We start from the raw sequence: 16,463 nt of genomic DNA, 5'->3' as shown, positions 1-16,463 counted from the left end.
TCACAAATTAACTGCAGCCTTTTAAATTTACACTTACATTACTTTGTTTCAAACTGCAATTGCGATTTGAAAATGATTAATTGTTAACTGCCCAAAAGCTCTAAATGACATGCAAAAAGTTCTGCCTCAAAACTAATTGTCTATGTAACTGTAAAGTGTCACTGAACCCAAAATGAAAGTGTGTGGAAAAAATAACACTGCATATGCATGTGCATGTACATATATATGTATATATACACACATATATATATATATATATATATATATATATATATATACATATACATATATGTAAATAAACCATAGCCATAATTAAGAGACTGCTGGCAATGCTTTGTACTGTGCTAAGCATCGGCCATGCTGTAAAATCAATCACTGCGCCCACACTTAAATGATAATCAGTCACATTCAAAGTCGACACAGTCCTTAAACATTAAATGTGTATATAATGACCTGCACAGAATATACATACAACACAAAGCAGTGGGCTCACAACCTGCTTATTTAGAGCTGGAGCACTCAGGACTTGAGACGGGAGCTTGTATTTGATCACAATATGCAACTTTGATATGATAATAACGATAATAATAATAATGAATAGCTCACAAAAAACATGATTCTAACAACTTCTGCTAATACAAAGGGTTACATAAAAGAAGTAAACATAAAAGAAGTAAACCTTGTAGATTTTGTGGGAACACCACACATCAGGTTTTCTGCAACACTCAGGACTGAACCTCAGCTTTAAACAAATGTCTGTTCAGGCCAACACGTTTCACTGTCACTGCAACAGAGAGGGGCGATAAGTATGGGGAGTTGCATAACTCTCTCTAAGTTGGAAAGGTCTCACAGCCCAAGGTTAATCCATCCCAGGTTTCACTAGGATGAGCAAAGAATGCTGGGAACTGACTTCCTGCTCTCATGGAAGCTTGTGTGGTGGAGGTTCTGCACCCACTGTTCTCTGTGACAGAGAAAACTCTGGCTACTGAACCACAGAGCTACAGTCTGGCTGCCAAGGCCACAAATAAGATAACGAGGTGTGTGTGCGAGATGTGTGTGTGCGAGGAGGGGAGTGAGTGTGAGGGAATTTAAGGGAAAAGAAAATGGAATGGGGGGAAAGTGGAGTAAGGCTTGGATGATGAGACGTTATCTGGATCCTGACCGAGAACACAAAGAAACAAGCCGTGCTATGGTTCACTGAGAGGGGGAAGCACAGGAAGACGCCACAGAAACAAGTCTCAAACGCAGGCTCACACTGCCACATTCTGGGTGTTCTTACTGCACTTGTTCAAGCATTTTCTCACATGGAAATCAGGTAACAGTGTGTAAAATGTGGCATTATCTTTAATTGCCTTCTCATATGTGCTGGCATTGCACTGGCCCTTTAAGCACCCCTACAGAAGACCTTTTTCCCATTCTCAGGGCTACACTGTGAGGTAGATTTGAAAATATTCACTCGTTTAAGCCGACATGCATGAAAAGGCAAGATATTGCTCTGCTAATAAGGTCTCCCAATGAATAATCCAGATGCATGCAAACATCAAACCATCGCCGAGCTATTTCCTGCAATTAATTTAATCTTGTTATTTTGAGTCACATTGCCGATTTGAGCCATGGCAATAAAGTTTCTCACACACGGCTCCTTGTTAAAAGCCACCCTTTGAAAAACAACCTCCACATCTCTTCCATCAAAATCTCATGCCATCCAATTGAAAAAATATTACTGGAGGACTTTGTCCACTTGCTTGCCGATGCCACTTTAGATTTCTTGCGTGACTTATGGTATGATAATGTTTGTAAATCTGGAGCTGAAAGGCATTTGGCCTATAGGTTCATTTTCCTAATTGCGCTTTAAAGAGGTCATTTTCATTCAAATCATTGTTGCTAGGTGCCTGATAAACACGGCTTTCGGTGCAATCAACTCAAGATGAATTACGTTTGACAGCAATAAAGTACATTGTGCAGCATTAAACTCCATCTGCAGCGGGCAAAGCCCCCGCGGGCCATTCCTTGGATGCATTGAAACTGAAAAAGGCTGCATTTAAAGCAATTGCTTAAAACACAAATAAATATGTGAGAGTTGGGTTAAAAAGTGGTTTTCCAGGCTACTTCAGGACTGGGCTGGGGTGCTTTAATCCAAAGATTTGTACACTCCCTGTAAGCCAAATATCCCAACAGTTAAATGTATTCAAGATGATGAGAAATATTTAGATAATTCCAAGTCCAGCCAAAGGTAACACAGATCTTACTACCCTTAAATCAACCAATAAATGAAAATGAAAATGCTGAAAGAACTCAATTTATTCAGAAAACTTTATATTTTTTCACAGAATAAAAAACACTGAAGGTTGAGACTTTATCTTTAAATATTTTTTAGCTTCTAAAGACATGACAGGAGAGCAACATTTGTATCTGTTAAACATACAGTTTAGCATGAAATGATATGATACAGCATGAAAAGTTTAAGCCCCATTTCCACAACGTAATCCCTGCAGTAGTTACTGGTCGTTGCCTTTGTAGTGCAAAACTTCGTTTTTTAGTTTTTCGTAGTCGTTGTTTGAAAGCTTGATGACAGCTGACGCGACTATAAAAGTCAAATTATCATGTTACACATGAAATACACAAAAATAATTTCATGGAGGTTTTTATGGCAGGAACCAAATAACAACCCATGAGCTTAACTCTGATTCTTTCCAGTCATCTCTTTTAAATTGTAGCCTTTTTCAGATCCTGGATATGATAAAGTTACTGCACAGGAACCAGGAGCACTGCACAAGTCTCTGGTACAGACCAAACCTTACTCATCACACATTAATCTTTCACTTATCCTGGAAGATTTATTTTGTTTAAATGTGTGTGATCCATCATTTTCAACTGTAAAAAAAAATGATCAGACGACTTAATATCGCATTTCCACCTTCTGCTTAAACTCCCTTAAGTAACTGATGGCACTACACAAACTCCTCCTCAGCAATTTTAGACCATATTTCATAACCTAATCTCAGTGCTGACAACTAGAGGGCAACCAATCCCCACATAATTCCCATCCCCCAGTATCTGATCAAGTCCTATTGAGAGGGGTCTATCATATATTCTGAAGAACTCGCATTTTGCCTCTCCTTAGGGCACTGTGCACTCTGAACACCGAGCTTTCATCATCTCATATTTATGGCCAATGTAATCACTTAAGCTGATTACCAGAGTTCACAGAGGAAACAGTTTAATTTGCTTGGAAAGAAATGATTAAGTCATCTCAATTGGTTTCAGAACCAAGAACAAATTCATAAATCTTAGAGCATGTAAAGATAATTTTGTCTTGGAAGGCACAAGAGGTTTCAAATCATTTTTCTCTCGTTGTTTTGCCTTGTAACTGGCACAGTATGGATCGAATCAAAAGGGTATGGCTTTTATCAGAACATTATAATCCTTATTTATACTTTTCTTTCCGTTCTGGCAGTGTGTACTATCACTGCTGCAAACCATAATTTCACCAATGTTTAGTTTTCCCCTCATAGATACAATCTTCTCCTGCCAACTCCACATTTGTGATTCGGTTTAAAATTAAAAGTAAATCAAACAAACAAACAAAAATCTCAAGAGCAAATCAAAATGTTTTGTTTCTCCGAATCAGAAGCAGAGCCTGCGGTGTGGCGGTTGTTTACCGTTGTCAAAAATGACCTTTGTGGAATTCTTTTATATATACACGCACGCGTATCTGCGCTCGTACATGTGTGAGTGATACGCATGCCGTTTACGCCGTGTACGTCAGTAAATCTGAACTTCAATGTCACCTACATGTGAGCCTGAGAAAGTGTCATTTTAATTATTTTTTTCTTAACTGCCGAACCAGTGAGCAAAAAAAAAAAAGAAGAATAAATAAACTACACTCCTCCACATCCACTGTGGCGGACGTTCCTCGATAACATCTCTGAGCCAGGCAGTATATGTACAGTTTCCCTTTTCTCCCATTGCTCTCCATCTCCCTGTGATGCTATTTGAGGCTCTCAGCAATAACAGAGCCGACTGCATGGTGAACATCCAACTAAGAGTTAAGCGCTATTATGCACATCATATTATTAGGCTTGCACTGCAGAATAATATCTCCTTGCGGAGCGGCAGTATGGCTACTTGTCCAACAGATGCCCTGAAAGGTAATCAGTCAAATCCATATCCAGGGGTAAGGAAGCCAAAGTCAAAGCTCTCACTGTCTGTGTCAGCGCTAATATCTTTGTTTTGGAAAAGCGGACCAGACTCAAGAAGATGTATGAATTTACACAAGCTTGCATCATGAGATTGTGTGGTATTCCTGTGAAATCAGGACTTTTTCCCCTCAACATGGATTTCCTCACTAAAAGAGAAGAGACTGTTGTACTTTGCTGGCCCTGAGGCTACTGTGGAGCTATCTATATGTTACCCTATAGTCAAAGAGACCATGACCTTCTAAAAAACGAGCAATGGACCGATGGTCAGCACAGTCCAAGTGATTTAATTCACAATGGGCTCATCGGCATTGCAGAAATTGAAGGCCTTAATCTTATCTCCATTGCTTGTGGTTTGAGGAAAATCAATGGGTGACCTCACAGAAGCATTAAGACGTACGGTAAATGTGATCCTATATTGCTGAAAACTGTACCCCGCTCTCCTGTTACCCCATCCTTCTACTCGACGCAGACAGTCAATTAATAACTTTTGTCTGGGGCCGCAGGCTGGGGAGGAGGGGGGTAAGCAAAAAGATCCAAATCATTTTGAAGAAGATTCGGGTGGACTTAAGGAAGGTAAAGCTGGATCTTTCACGGGCTAGTCTTTTTCATAAACAAGCCAAAGTGGAGGCCATTATTTGCGAGGGAAGGAGAGAACTGCTGGCGCCAGTGAGATTTGATTTCAGTGGCAGAAATTGGATTAGCAGCCATTACAGGCCTCCTCACACATACATTTATAATGCTGTGAAGGGGAAAGGATCCGTAGCCAGCCTGCGCTCTTGTTGCTCACACACTGACATCTCCTCCGTCTGGGAAAAGGTTACAGACTCTGACACTGATCTATGCTGCTGCTCAACTTGGCCTTCACTTAATTTATAGGTGGGACATAGTTGTACGACCTCAAGTGGCCCAAAGTTCATTAAGGCTTAGGCTAGATAGAAGCCAAACCTATTACAATAATAGTGCTTTTTCTCCTCTGCTGCTGTCTGCCTGCCTGCAGGGAAATACTGTAAAAGCCTGATTTGACATTTGAGGAAGAAGAGAACATGATACAGATGAAAATAATGCTGATGTGTAGAGAGGCAGAAGTTTGTAAAAGATACGGATGTGGAGTGGAAAAGGTATACTGTTACTGCGGCAGAGACACACACGTCAGATGTAAAGGAAAAAGGAATCAGCCTTTTGACAGAGAGGACAATCATTTACATGAAGCTCATCTTGCCAACCAACTGACAAGAGGCTTTCTGCACAATATCACTTAGCCTTAACAAGGTTACTCTAGATCACACTCTTTCATTCATTCTTTCATTCTGTCATTTCTCTTTCCTCATGCTCTGCTTACTATCACTGCACTGCTAGGCGAGAATGATTTAAAACATACACATTCCGATTTTAAAAGCTAATGTTGGGATTAGGTCGGTCATTATTTTCCCATCTATGACCCAGTGGAGGATCCTCATGCGGAGATTAAAAAAAAGCCGGTTAGCTCACCGCTCGGCTCCCCGATGCTTCGTTTCCCCCTGACAACAAGTGAAGGCAAAAACTTCGAGATTAACGTCTCTAAGCGAAGAAGTCCCGGCAAAACATGCATGACTGGCATGGTGATTAATGCTCTAGGTGGTCAGTGCAGACAGCGTGCTTTTTCCCCTCCGAGGAAGGTCGATGACACCAGCGCGTAACTGCCTCTGCCTACAGAACAGATGATGACCCAGCACATTAAACACATTCTCCATTTAAAGTTGTCCACTCAGAACTCAAAAGTCATACTCTGCTGCATTTCACAACATTCTAACTGTCCTCTTGTGCTGTTCTAGTGACCACCTCAGGTCACTTGTCAAATTGAAACCTTCCATGACTTCTGAAAAAACTCGAAAGAAGGTTCTGGCTTTCCATATCTATTTCCTAAACAAAAACTTCACTTAAATACTAACATAGTTTTTCATTTTGAACAATTTGGAACTACATTGAATCCAACATTAATATGCTGCCTTTGCGATCCCCCACAATATTGATATTTGATTATTCTCATTATTTACTATTTGGGAATTACTTTTATTACATTACATTTTTGACTGGAAATGGGGGCTCAACAAAATAGCAAGCCAATAGGTTTTTAGAAATTAGCTTAGCATTAGTCTCCGGAAGTCCTGTTCTTATAAATCCATCCAAAAACGATGTCATTGTCACCAAAAGCAGAAAATGCATATTAATGTTTTTAAATTCAATGCTCCCGTGGATGGGCCCAAATCCTAATAATATAATTATAATATAGTGGGAGATATAAACATGCTCACACTTTAGTGTTGCATGGGTCTTTGGTCTATATTGGAACCACAAACTAAAAAGTTTTCATATAAACTTCACATCAAGATTACAAATGGCTCTTTAAACTGCAGTGAGCAGATGCCTCATCCTGAGACAACTGGTCTCAGCTAGATTTCATCATCCCAGTGGTAAAGCGGTTCAACCATTTCTAAATGTCTGGTGGTACCAGACACTGGGAAGAAGAAATTAGGTCTGAGGAGTTAAATCACATGACGTGATATGGTTTCTGGGGTAGGACATCCTGCCAACTGTTACGGTTTTCCCACTTCCAGTTGCAGCAGCCAAAATGTGAAACTGGTAGTTTAGCGTGAAGGCAGACACTTGGATGCACACTGTCGCCCCCTGCAGCAAAGATGGGTCTGCAAAACTCAGGCAATGTGCCAGCTTGTGAGATATGATCATCATTCATCATTGTTCGGTTCTGAATTAAGGCACATAACCGATCATTATTGTCTTTTTTTCCCCCCACTAAATGGACCCTTGCTGTATTGCAGCTGTTTTACGTGGTGTCATGAGGGTAACGTCAGCGGGCAGGCAGTGAACAGCATCACCACTGGCCTGCTGAGGCTGATGCGCATTGAAACCACAGGACTCAGAGAGAAGTGAGCAGCCCCCTCTGCGGTCTGCTATCTTCCCCAACTGACTCATCGACACATCTGGGCTTAAGTATATGGGGCTCTCCTGCCCCGTGGGCACTTGGGCAAATGAGGGATAATTAGCTTTAGTTGACTTTAATGAATGGCTTAATGTTGTGTTTCATTTCTGATGAGAAAAATATAAAGCTAAGCACTTACCAGAGGGAGACCCCTCACTAATCTGGTGCTTCTATACTGCTTTTATATTTGTTGTTTGCATGAGGCTGAGGCAGAGTGAGCAGAAGATAGCTGCAGCATATGAGGGAGTGGTTTTTATTTGTGACCGCAGATTCAAAGATCAGGAAACCTGCTGCGAAATACAGTAGCAAATTCATCATTCGAGCTGGGAAGTTATTACAGATGTGAACTCTGCCTTAACTCAAAGATGGAAAGGGTCGTAGCACTCCACTTTGATTTCCATAGCTTCCATATCAAGATGAGATCTCCACGCAGGCTTTGATCCATCTTATAATTCTCATATGCTGTGATATAAAGCAGGAAGTGTCTTGCAGAGTTATGATACACATCAATCTTAGTTTCCGATAAGTGTATTGCATCGGGCTGACAAAATGAATCATTCTTCATCAGGCACAAGATACAGCGTGGATTTATTTGTCCTATTCAATCTTTGATGAGATGCTTCTCTCCAACTCTTCTGATACAGTAAAACAGGCATCTACGCTTCCCTGTCTTTACAACGTTTACTTACAGCCGGAGCTCAGTCGAGTTCATTATCTTAGCAGTGATAGCATGGACTGGAAACTAATAAAACCTTGACAGCTCAGTTCAGTGTTGATACACTCTCCCTTTGACTTTTTATGGCAAATCAGTCATGTCACCCTTTAGACAAATAGAATGAAACACTTCACTCCAGAGGAACGCACTTATCTTCCTCACCCCACCAGAATTAACTGTGCAACTTTCATAGCAGGCAGGAAACACATGCTATTACAAGTGATCTGTTCAAAACCATCACCAAGTAACAAGTACTGTTTATCTGATAAAGATGTGATGAGCATACTTTAAGTCTGACCCTAAGGTAAAATAACTGTCTTGACACAAACCACGAGCCTCATGAATGAGTCTTTTAAAATGACAGCACAGTGGCTCCACTAAATGGAAAGGAATGAAGTGAAGGAAGATGCAATAAGGTGTGTTAACAGTTGTTCTGCACCACTATGGGGCTATCACGTAGACGAGGTAAGGTTTCTATAAACAATTTGTGAAGACTGGTAACCACTAACATTTGCACTCTTACACATGTACTGTATACCTAAAATATGAGCTGCACAGCTTGACCATAAACAACAACAGCTACTTCCAGTTGTACATTAAAACATTTCGGGACAAGCTATTGACTGTATAGTACAGTATCGCTCTACTGTAACCCTTCTCCAAGTAGCATTAACAGGCCAAGCTTCTGACTGACTAACATTGACAGCCATTTGCAAGAAATGGAATCAACCATGAGTGCTCCACAAAGTTGGCATATCCACTGTCCATGTGTACAAGTATATCAGCTCATACTTTTTTTGTTTTGCGTGAATGCTTCTGCACATTGCACACACTTCCCCCCGGGTCTGCATCCTCCTGAGCTCTGTGGGTCTCTCAGGGTACAGAAGAGGAAATTGTCCAGCATGTCTCCATCTTTATATCTTATTTCATCCCCCCTTCAGTCTACAGGGAGTCTCCAGGAGGAAATCCCTCACATGTTTGGACATTGAGCACAACTGTCCCAAAACAGGACCAGACCCTAACAAGCAGGGAGCCAAGCTAAGTCAGACAGGCTTAGACACCAAAACAGAGACAGGGGCCATCAGGATCATGCCACAATCCCCGTGCAATGGCCACTGATGAGGGAATCAAGACTGGCCGGCGCTTTTTGTTTTCTTTGATTGTTCCACTAACTCTCAAAGGACGCTGTTGTTCACACTCCTCTGATGATCTGACAGAGTGAACATAGTTTTTGATAAAAATAGTTCATAGGAAGAGAGGAGGGGTGGGGGTTGGGGTGTGTTTGATGTGTTCACAGAGATCCTATTGCACAGGGAGAGAGGTAAAGCCAATTCAGGAAGGGCCTGATCCTCTCTAAGGCCTGTGCTGCATCAAACACTTGTCAAACACCAGGCAGACGGACAGCTGAGTGGCTCTGACAGATGTGATCACAGACACGGGCAATAAGAGTCACAGCCACTCAGTTCCTCCATCCAAGCTCCCAGTCTTGTCAATAATCCCCCCTTCAACTCACTAAAACACAAACAGAGGGCTTTAAGGCATATGGCAGACATTTCCTTCTTGTTTTGCACTGTGTGTGATTACAGTGCAATTTCAACGGTCATTTCAGGGTCTCACCTCACAGAGGAGAGGTCTGTGTACTCTAGAAGGCGACAGCATCTATGAGAGATGCTGTAGGGGAAGGAGAAAGGAATCAAATTAAAGGGAGGGTTAAGCTCCCACTGATCCTACAGAACTGTCTCAAGGCCTTGGCAAGATCACAGTCTTGAACCTTGCCACCCAGCCTACAGGAGCATGTATATTTGAAGTGATTTAACATGATACCTGGAATGGGTCGAGTATAATGACACCAACTCATTAATGCTGTGAGAATATTTTTGGAGGGCTACAATGTTTGTGGTCTCGTAAGGCAATAAGAGGTATTTCTCACATCACAAACAACAGACATATTTCCCTAAAAAATCAGTTCACTGGTATATGTCATTTCAGCACATTGGGTGAAAACCACCTAAAAAAAAACGTATGCTCAGCTTTAATGCCCCTTGTACCAAGGACTGTTTAAAATGATAGAAATATGAGGTAAAGAATTGTCCTTGAATTCAGTTTTACAACTTTTTCTCACTTGATAAAATGATCAAATATAATGTGAACGTGTGGTCTGCGTGCACAGTGGATGAAGGCTGAGGAAACCGTGCTGTTGAAAAGGGGATTCATACAGGTCAAAGTATGATGTGATGCTCTTGCTTTACAGAACATCCAGCCATCTTCCCTCCATCATCCATCCGTCCGTAGGGGAATTTGGAGGGAACCCCAGCCAGTCCACCAAAAGGCCATCATAGAGAGAGGAACAACCATTCAGGAACATTCAGGATCAAACATTCACACTTATGGGCAATTAAGAATCTCAAAAGAATCTCAGAAGGAAAAAATACCTCAAATATATATATATATATATATATATATATATATATATATATATATATATATATATATATATATATGTATATATAGGTGTACTGCCCCCAAGTGGGGAAATAAATAAGTGAGAGCCGGTTTAAATGTTTATCTACAAATGTATAATACCCTGCCACCTCTACTCTAGACCAGTGGATTTTCTTCTTACTCATAGGTAACCCAAGACAGGCTGTCGAAAGTGAGAACACTGGTGTTAATGTATTTGCTCCTTTAAGGTGAAATTGCTAACCTGTGACATCAACTTGATGTTATGCTATTCTCTGTGGATGGGAGTTCTGTGCTCTACAACCTTGGTAAGTTGGCCCTGGCCTCTACTTACCACCGTAATAGCTCTGTTTTTTGTCTGCACCCCAATCCTGTATTTGTCCCATTACTTCACACACACACACACACACACGCACACACACACACACACAAACTTGTTTTTAGATCTTAGTGAGGACACATCATATCATAGACATAATGCATTCCCTAACCTTAACCCTCACAACTAAGTGCCTAACCCTAACCCTTATCCTTACCCTAACCATAAAACCAGCTCTTAACCCTGAAAAAAAACCTTTAAAGTTATGGGGCCAAAGCAAAATGTCCCCACAAAGATGGGTTTGTGTGTTTTTTTGGTTACACACACACAAACATCTAAATACACAGATGTGCACACACAGCCAATGGCCGGCAGGCCTATACTTGCTGCCTTGTTGTGTCTGCATGTCTGTGCTCTGGGTCCACACTGAAGGATGTGAGTAGGTCAGAAGCCATAGACTCTCTCTCTCTGAATCATCAGCTGTAATTAAACACTGTAGGATGGAGAGAGGAGAGGAGAGCAGAGCCCCTGGTGGATGAGACAGTGCAACTGTGCACCAGATGTTTTCATTCTCTGCCGTTCGGCTTCTAGTCTGCCTTCCTTTCTCCTGCAGCCAGACCACTGGAGAGGGAGGACTCCTGTGCAGGCAGCACTGCTCCGAAACAATGTGTGCCACGCGAACACATCCCTCCGCTGTGGCATGCTCATTGTTCCTTAGACAGCCTTGCACTGTGATATGTGATACCTAAGTGAGAGTGTCATTCAAGCGCGAGACTGGAACAGGACAATGGAATAGAGGGATGGGTAAAAGAGTAGATATTGTGGCGACTTGCTCATTCTGTGAGGTCTATTTTATGGTTTGTGTCTATTACATTTTCTCACACCCTGGCTGTGTAAACGTGCGCATGTGCATGTATGTTTGCTTGCATCCTTGGCTGCTTGGAGATGAAAGCGTTTGCAGCCCACAGGAGAGCTGGCAACAGTGCCTGGGTGGATGTCTGGCAGACAGACAGAGGAGGTGCAGGGCTATAGCACTATCAGACTCATTCCACTTTGACCAACTCCAGTTATCTAAATATGGGGTGAGAAACCTTAAACTAGGGTTTGACTGAAATTTTGGATTGTGGTGAAGCAGAAAACAGATGATATTTTGCACCTGTGTTTGATTATTGAACCTCTTTCAAAAACATCCAATAAAGTAAAAATTCATTCCTAGAATGTCACACCTGTCACAATGGAAGAGGCTTCAAAATCACAATTGCACCATCATGGCACAATCCGAATCCCTGTAATCAAACCTGTGCAGGTTCACATTACAGGTTTCACAGAGTATCACCCCTGATGTCATTCTGTAAAATCATTTAGCACCTCATTGGATCGATATCTCTGTTCCATCATCTTGAAAACGTAAGGAAATAATCGCCCACTGTGCTCAGACCTCAATCATAAATCAAAAGTGGACATAACTGGCCCAGCAGTCATCACATATTTTATGAAAGACCCATTAAAAGCTGAATATATGAGTAGGGCCTCACTTCAAAGATTTTATCACAAGCTGTTGCCATCCATCCCTGTAAAGACACAGACCGTGTCTCGACTGCTGTAAAGAAAAAAAAAAAATCACAGGGTGTAACAGAGCAAACTGCCCATCAAGGGAAGGTTCACTGACGGTCTGTAAAACAGTCCTGACCATGTCATTGGCAGTGTCAGCCCATATACTGCACAGTGGGGGGAATAGCTCCCGTTTACGGGGGCATGAGAAAATGAAAACATTCCACTCCAGTACAGTATCGTATCCCCCCCCTCTTTTGGTCCTCCGCCCCTTTTCCCCCCACCAGTTTACTGCCACTTTGTTTGTTTGTGTACGTCTGTTTTTGATGGGGCTGTTGATGTCGTCCCATATGTCTCATTTCCTCTGCCAGAAAATGACAGCGGAAGCCTTGCAAACAACGCAGTCCTCCTTTTCTGTGGCAAAATCACACTTAAACAATATGTGCGAGGAGAACCACGTTTTCAAAGTCACACATAATTTGGCTGACATTCTTTCTTAAACCTATGCAGTCACAGACGAGCAAAAATATCAGGTTTTAGCACCTCGATCGACGTCAAAATGAAGTCTACATACATGTGCATGTCTGCCAGCGTGCGTTCACTGGGATAAGACCTATCACCAATGCACAGCCGAACAAATAGGAGCATGGCTGTATCTAATGTGTGTACATGAATCTACAAAAAGCAGTTCAGCAAAACCACAACTCAACAGGGCCAAAGAGTGTGAAAAAAACCCTTCACTAACACCCCTCCTCTTTCTTCCTGCTTGGAAAAGACCAGATGACAATAATGTGGAGAATGGAGCCCCAGTGAGTGCCGCTGACCCCTCCTCTTCCATTCCTCCACCCCCTGGTCTTTGAAAGGCCTCCACATGTTTATGGCTCATGCCTGTGGTATGACGATGGATTCTCCATATAAAAGCCAACAGGATCATGGGGTGTTTCAAATATTGCTCTCTGAAGGCAGTTGCTGACAAAATGACAGCATCCATATTTATTTTGGTCAAAGAGCAGGGGCACTTAGTGGGAAATTAATCAGAGCCCCCCCAACTTCCATCCTCAATAAGGAATGTACCCAGCACATGGAAGTCTCCAAGACGACTAGTAATGACTTTCTCCTCCAATGGAAGATTTAACAGTGCTAAACTGCACAAGAGGCAGAAAATTAAACCCAAAAGTTTGGTTGGAGACTATCAGTATAAAGCAAGTGTTGATTGCCTGTCCAGACATAAGTCTAGATAATCAATTTTCATCTGGTTATGGCGGCGATATAAAACATAAGCGTGGAGATGAGGGAGGAAAAAAAACATAATCTATGGCAGAGATTTGCGAATATGGGATCGCTGAAACAGAGCTTGTGTTAATTTGCGACTGTGACCGCAGCAGTGACCATAACTGCCGTTGGCACTGGGAGGCTGGACTTGGCCAAGTTAGTGACAGGTTGATGTGTCTTTCCTCTTCACCCGTACTCTAATTCACGACAGCGCAGTGCAAGGCCTCCAAAAGACTCTGTCAGTTCAGCTTTACAGCTTTCAGAGTTGTGTGTACAACATGGGGAAATCATCAGTTATATTTTTCCTCATCACAACCAAATTTGGGCATTATTTATTTCAATAAATGAGCTGCTTGAAAAAGTGGGTGGTGGCGGCAGGGAGGCCTGTCTCAGTCAAACACCAGCACAGTCTCAATGTCCAGAGCCAGGCCATCCATGGCGTTCAAAGGAGTATCTATGAGACCTTCTCACCAGCTACCGTGTCAGCCCCTATGGAGCAGCTTTATTAAATGAAGATTAAGCCGTGGGTCCACCAGTCACAACAGGCTGTGATGTGAGGCACACATAATCACTATGGCAAAGAAGTTGGCAATTAGTGCTCTCCTTCTGTCCTGGGAAAATGCTCCGCACTCAGCTCCCGCTGGCGGGAAGAACGGACCTGGATTGTCCATGAAATATCCTGGGCCAAAGATCACCACCCGTCACTTTGCCAGGGCAGAAATCAGAGCCCCACTTGTCATCTGTGCACCAGCTCTCCCATCTAAATATGGCGACTTCCCGTTAAGCACACCCGGCAAACATTAATTGGAATAATGAGATAAGTACATGAAGGAACAGAAGTGCAAACCTCTGGCCTCAAATGCTTTGGGAAAAGTTCCGAGTGGTGGCTCGAGCAGTGCTCTATTGTTGTTTGGCTTGGACAAACTGAACCATGAACTCTTCTGCTGAGACAAGAAGAACATGCTCCATCAATTAGCCTCAAGTTGAAAGCATGTGTCTATAAAAAAAAAACAAAAAAACCCTGGCCTGATGCTATGAGGCTACGTCTGACAAAAACACATCCAGAAATGTGTTTGGATGTTGGGTTTCCAAGCCAAACACAGGCCAGACTCAGATGTGATCATGCAGAGTGCGTAACTAAAATGCTCAGAAGTGAATAGCATCTTACGCCAGAGCTTAAACCTCTTGGCCCAGCGAGTATAAACACCAAAATTGTGTGTCACACGCTCATACGCATGCATGCGCCTTGACTGCTCGCTCGTATGCAACTCAACTGCCAGAAATCGGAATTGTTTGGTGTGCCGATCGGTATGTGTTACACACAAGGCGGCTGAGCTTCCTCCAGAGTGGATTTGAGGCAATCACATTTGCTCTGTGCATCTTTTTACAGGAGTGGAGACTTTGCAGCAGATGGTTCGCAGACGTTGAGAACCAGGAGGTCCACAGCACTGTAGCTTCACCGCAGAACCAGACTGGCTTCAGACAGAACCTGGCAAAACTCCCTCCAGTCAACCAAATCCTTCTGAGATATGGTTGTTTTGGCATTGTTCTATGTTCACTTTGGTCCCTTGCAAAGGACTGTAGGTGCTTTTGGAGTAGATTAAACAAATCTCAGCCTCTCTGTCACATCCAGTGGCCTTGTGTAAATACAGAGAACTTTTGGAGCCTATGGGGTTCACACTGTGAAGGAGGGATGAGGTGGTAAACAGACTTTAGGTGGAGATATCCACAGAAACTTTAAATGTGTTGATCCAAAGTATTAAATTGATGGCGGTGTGAATGAACGTGTGGTGTGGTGACTAGCGGAGGCAGTTATCACAGTTACAGTATAAACATACGTTGCATACAGAAGTTACTACAGACGGTATTAGTGGTGGCTGGATCCGAGCACTCAGATGACTGATGGGATGGAAGGCTTGGCTTCAGATGAGCCCTACAGCAAAAATGGTTTCTGTAGTTACACACAGAATTACACATGGACACCAATACTCCCACAAAGGCCTCAAGCTCCCAGAGTACAGGTATATAATGTAACGGTCAAAGATTATCACTGAATAATACTTCTCTTGGCACTCTTTGCGTTACTTCTTTTTTCCATGTGGTCTTAAGAGTAAGTGTGAGTCTACATGGGCTCATAGAAGCATTTTGATTGGAAATTGAGCTGCATTGTTCTTGAAAACAGGATCTTAAATATGTTTCTATTATCAGTTCCAAAATTTGCCAAGCTATTAAGTTTTTATAACCCATAACTCCATATTGTAAAACTTCTGTTCTTGGTTGGGTTTATTTGGGGCCTGGCTGACTCCTTAGCAGTAAAGACCCCTTTAAAGACTAAATCCACCTACAAATCAAGCAGGCAGCACTGCACAAAGATCTCTCCTCCTGCCCGCTACTGTGAAGACTTTGGTGCCACCAGAGAATCTGAAAGCCGATTTGTAAAACTGTCGGAAATTAGCCTGCGTCGCAATGAAACACTTGTGTTGGACTTTACTCCCTCCTTCAAGCCCAAATCAGGGATCACAATAAGAGAGGGAGTTTCAAGGGCTTTAGCAGTTTAAGTTGTTCATACAACATCTGATGTCACTGACATGGGAGAGGCAGCTGTTGTTCGAGGATTATAGTAGAGTGGGTGAGCAAGAAAGTAAGAAACACTGGGAAAAATAAACAGACAGATTGACAGCGAGTGCGAGGGGAGGGGTTGACTTAAACATGTTGCACACGTCTGTCTGTAAACCAGTGAATCTGATGACAGGGGCTGCTGGAAAATCTCTGAAGGGAATAACTTAATGGCATCAATATGGAACGGGCGAGCAGTGCAGTGTTATCACTCACCTTTCCTCTCCTCCCATCAGCTCACAAGACAGAGGAAGGGGGAACCCAGTCTGTCAAATCTGATAGGGCCAAAGCGGCTATTAATAAAGTCTCTTTTTTTAATGGCCTGCTCAGAGCATCACTCCAGGGAACAGG

At 42.5% G+C, this 16,463-nt stretch overlaps 1 protein-coding gene across 1 annotated transcript in view; it reads right to left on the bottom strand.

The window, feature by feature from the left end:
- rspo2 (R-spondin 2) overlaps positions 1–16,463 on the bottom strand; it is a 55,120-nt gene that overhangs the window by 2,183 nt on the left and 36,474 nt on the right. The window lies entirely within an intron of this gene.

Source organism: Solea senegalensis, linkage group LG9, assembly GCF_019176455.1.
Source record: "Solea senegalensis isolate Sse05_10M linkage group LG9, IFAPA_SoseM_1, whole genome shotgun sequence".
In the NCBI taxonomy this organism is placed as follows: Eukaryota; Metazoa; Chordata; class Actinopteri; order Pleuronectiformes; family Soleidae; genus Solea; species Solea senegalensis.
This window is presented reverse-complemented; position numbering and strand designations above follow the sequence as displayed.